At 42.2% G+C, this 4,559-nt stretch overlaps 1 long non-coding RNA gene across 1 annotated transcript; it reads right to left on the reverse strand.

Annotated features, from left to right (window-relative positions):
- Positions 1 to 2,186: 2,186 nt before the first annotated feature.
- LOC311115835 lies at positions 2,187 to 2,844 on the reverse strand. Its single transcript, XR_014611316.1, has 3 exons — positions 2,767 to 2,844; positions 2,475 to 2,558; positions 2,187 to 2,229 (listed from the first exon to the last, which is right to left on the reverse strand). It is a non-coding gene; the product is annotated as an uncharacterized lncRNA (long non-coding RNA).
- Positions 2,845 to 4,559: the final 1,715 nt, after the last annotated feature.

Here is a 4,559-nt window from a genome sequence, read left to right on the forward strand (position 1 = left end):
CATAGGCTCCGGAGGAGGCGAGTCGGCAACCCTCTGTGATATCTAAGAGAACTCGGGTGACATCGGATTCACTCTGAAGTGTAGACTTCGGGGATTTCCGGGATTCCTTGGAGGCGAGGTGGAAATTGAGGACGTGCGAGGGCAACCGGAACAGAAGATGAGGGAGTACTGGGAGAGAAAAGCCTGGCAGGTTCCAGAATCTCCAGCATAGCGCTCCGGAGGTAAGCATGGTTCTCGGGACACCGTGGTTGGCTGGGAAGAAGTGCCGCTGGTGGCAGGGTTGCTGAGAGTCTGGGGGATTAAAGTAGTGGCTGCTGCCTAATAGACAATCCGCTGACTTTCTCCGGCAATGTATGGAAAGCACAGCCGTGGCGTTCAGCCAAGGTCTGGAATCCTTCCATAAGGTTGTGAAGTAACTCCTCGTGTCTTGCAATGGTGGCTCAGTGGGAGGAGACGGCCTCGCTGAGCTTGTCCGAGTCTGCTGGGTCAGCCAGTTTGTACAATCAGGAATCAGGATAAGACCCATATGCAAACAGTTCAAATCATAGATGTTTATTACAAAACAGTGGGCAGGCAAACGACAGGTCAAGGGCAGGCAGAGGTCAGTATTCCAGGGCAGAGTCAATAAGGTAGAGAACGGCAGGCAGGCTCAGGGTCAGGTCAAGCAGAGGTTTGTAAACCAGGTCAGAGTCAGATATGTCCAGGACAGCAGGCACGCTCGGACTCAGGACAGGTAGAATAGGTCAGAACCGGGAGAACTAGAAAACAGGGACTAGAGAGAATAGAAGTACGGGAAAAACACGCTGGTAGGCTTGACGAAACAAGACAAACTGGCAACAGACAAACAGAAAACACAGGTAGAAATGCATAGGGGATACTGGGCAATGACTTTATTAAAGTTTTCAACAAAGCCGATACCAGTCTGCAGAGGGGCACACATCCTTAAGGTCTCCCTCCATCTTATATAGTCCTCTTCAGTTTTCCCGCTCTTTTATTGCTCCGCCCACTTCCTTTGTCCCTGAGGACGGCTGAACTATTACTCCAACCAATCACCCGCTCCCCTGTCTTGAACACACACTCATGTTTAGTTTAAACATGACAAGGCCCTAAATTACACAAACCTCACCCCCTCATGCTGTAATCAATCAAGAAGATACCAAGGAGACAAAGGTCTAGCCCAAACTTTATTCAACCCTGGTGCTGCTCCCTTCACTGTGTTTGAAGAGAGAGACAAAAACAAACGGCCCAATTCAGTTAGCCACAAAGAATGTTAACTATATGTTCATGATTAACTCAATTTTATCTGATAATCCATTAAAAATACACATCAGGTGTGACAAATGTCCATTGTGCAATATAGACAGTATAGTACATTCTATTATCGCAGTACAGTATTTATTATACATAGTAGCTACTATACTATACTATCTATACTTTTGATCATGATTAGTTACAGGCATAGGACAATTAATTAGGTGACAGAAATAAGATGATGATGTAAAAAACAAGTGACAAGGGTAAAAGGTGGGTGACACATAACTACTATAACAGATAGTGTATGTGGTAACAATGAAAACTAACACAGCAGACTCTTCAGTAGTTTATGGACACAAAAGGATAGAGGGGTCTTTCTGGGGTGGGTTAAGAGGTATGACAAAAGCATATTGGAGGCAGATAGATGTTGTGACACAGGAGAGGGGAGTGGGCTGTCCTTCCAGGATAAGGACTCCACCAAGGTCACTCAGTCAGTCACTGCTGTGCTGCTGCTGCCCTCTGCTTGAGAGAATGTGTAACATTCAGTCACAATCACTGTGGTGACATTTCCAATAGATAGAGATCTAGAATCATCTTCCCCTCCCCCAATCCTAACCTTAACCTTTAGTGGAATTAAAAAATAATCTGACCCAAGATCAGCATCTAGGGGCAACTTCACCCTAAACCCAGGCACACTCCACACTGTAATGTTATGGATACACACTGAAAACAATGTGGTTAGCTGGTCACAATGTGATGATACAGTTTTTCATGCAGCAAAACTAAAAAGACTAAGAAAGATTTGTGTGGTTAAAGAGTGACGTTTACAACACATAGCAATGTGGTGTTGTCTGTATCTTTGTTGAGAAATCAGCATAATCTGGTACAACAGACAGAGGAGACACCAACACTGACCTGTGTGGTCACCTGTGGAGCTAGTGAGCTGTAGACCACATTATCATCTGGTTCTGCTGCCTACAGAGGAGGAACAGGTAGAGAGGTGAACAGGGACAGTTCTGTTATAATGGAGAGTACAGTTTAAAACACAGTTCTCTGTGAAAGACAGTTGTAATTGTGATATGTGACATAAAGGTGATATATTAGGACTATAGGTATAATGGTGACATAACCATGACTATATTAACACTGAGGAAACAATCACCTACTGTTGTTTCTGATAACATTATACTAGCTGTGGCTAATCAACAGAGCAGCTTTACCTTGGCCTGTACTTTTAGTTGGGCCTTGTGCTGGGGGATGACAGTGCTGTATGTGACATCATCATCATCTTCAGGAAATGGGGCCTGCTGGTAGAGAGAGACCCAGATAACAAAAACGTATTTTTGTATTGTTATAGTGTACATTTATCTATTGCTTGTTCCAAGAAAGAAAATGAAACTGTAAATACAATTGTTTTCTAAAACAGATGCAAATTTGCCAAGGCTAGGACGTTTTATGAGTAACATCCATAATGTTGTCTAAGACCAACGATGCATGTAGCCATATGTTGACCTTCTGTTCTGTCCTGAACTGATCAGGCATCACAGTGCTGTACATCACGTCATGGTGGCTCTCTGGCTTTGGACCCTGAGAAATGGACAGGACAGAAGGTAAACATATGGCGACATGCATAGGAATAAAGAGTATAGGAACTTCAGATTCTCAGCTCAACACTGCAGGGATTGAAAATCACAGTCTACTTGAATCACTGTCTACTTGAATCACAGTCTACTTGAACAGAGCAATACTCAATCATGAGGCATCAAAGCCAAAGGAACTGAATAATATTAAGAAATGCTATAGATGGAAGGAAAGTAGTGTTGAAACCTACCAATAAACAATTAGGCAACAACAAATTCAATCCATTCTAGACAACTTCCTCGACAAAACGTTCCACTGTAATAGTGTAAACTTGGCAGTAGAAAACCTAAACAGTATATTTGACCTCTCAGCAGCCCTATCAAATCTAAAAATCTCTAACAGAAAACCAAAGAAAAGTAACAACAGTGATAAATGGTTTGATGAAGAATGCAAAAACATAAGAAAGAAATTGAGAAACCTATCCAACCAAAAACATAGAGACCCAGAAAACCTGAGCCTACGCCTTCACTATGGTAAATAACTAAAACAATACAGAAATACACTACGGAAAAATAAGGAACAGCATGTCAGAAATCAGCTCAATGTAATTGAAGAATCCATAGACTCTAACCACTTCTGGGAAAATTGGAAAACACTAAACAAACAACAACATGAAGAGCTATCTATCCAAAACAGAGATGTGTGGGTAAACCACTTCTCCAATCTTTTTGGCCCTATAACAGAGAACAAACAGCAAAAAAATATACATTATCAAATGCAAATCTTAGAATCAACTATTAAAGAATACCAGAACCCACTGGATTCTCCAATTACATTGAATGAACTACAGGACAAAATACAAACCCTCCAACCCCAAAAGGCCTGAGGTGTTGATGGTATCCTCAATGAAATGATAAAATATACAGACCACAAATTTCAATTAGCTATACTTAAACTCTTTAACATCATCCTTAGTTCTGGCATCTTCCCCAATATTTGGAACCAAGGACTGATCACCCCAATCCACAAAAGTGGAGACAAATTTGACCCCAATATCTACCGTGGGATATGCGTCAACAGCATCCTTGGGCAAATCCTCTGCATTATCATTAACAGCAGACTAGTTCATTTCCTCAGTGAAAACAATGTACTGAGCAAATGTCAAATTGGCTTTTTACCAAATTACCGTACGACAGACCACGTATTCACCCTGCACACCCTAATTGACAAACAAACAAACCAAAACAAAGGCAAAGTCTTCTCATGCTTTGTTGATTTCAAAAAAGCTTTTGACTCAATTTGCCATGAGGGTCTGCTATACAAATTGATGGAAAGTGGGGTTGGGGGAAAAACATACGACATTATAAAATCCATGTACACAAACAACAAGTGTGCGGTTAAAATTGGCAAAAAACACACACATTTCTTTCCACAGGGCTGTGGGGTGAGACAGGGATGCAGTTTAAGCCCCACCCTCTTCAACATATATATCAACGAATTGGCGAGGGCACTAGAACAGTCTGCAGCACCCAGCCTCACCCTACTAGAATCTGAAGTAAAATGTCTACTGTTTGCTGATGATCTGGTGCTTCTGTCGCCAACCAAGGAGGGCCTACAGCAGCACCTAGATCTTCTGCACAGATTCTGTCAGACCTGGGCCCAGACAGTAAATCTCAGTAAGACAAAAATAATGGTGTTCCAAAAAAGGTCCAGTTGCCAGGACC

This window comes from Coregonus lavaretus, assembly GCF_964263955.1.
Source record: "Coregonus lavaretus genome assembly, contig: HAP1_SCAFFOLD_6931, whole genome shotgun sequence".
In the NCBI taxonomy this organism is placed as follows: Eukaryota; Metazoa; Chordata; class Actinopteri; order Salmoniformes; family Salmonidae; genus Coregonus; species Coregonus lavaretus.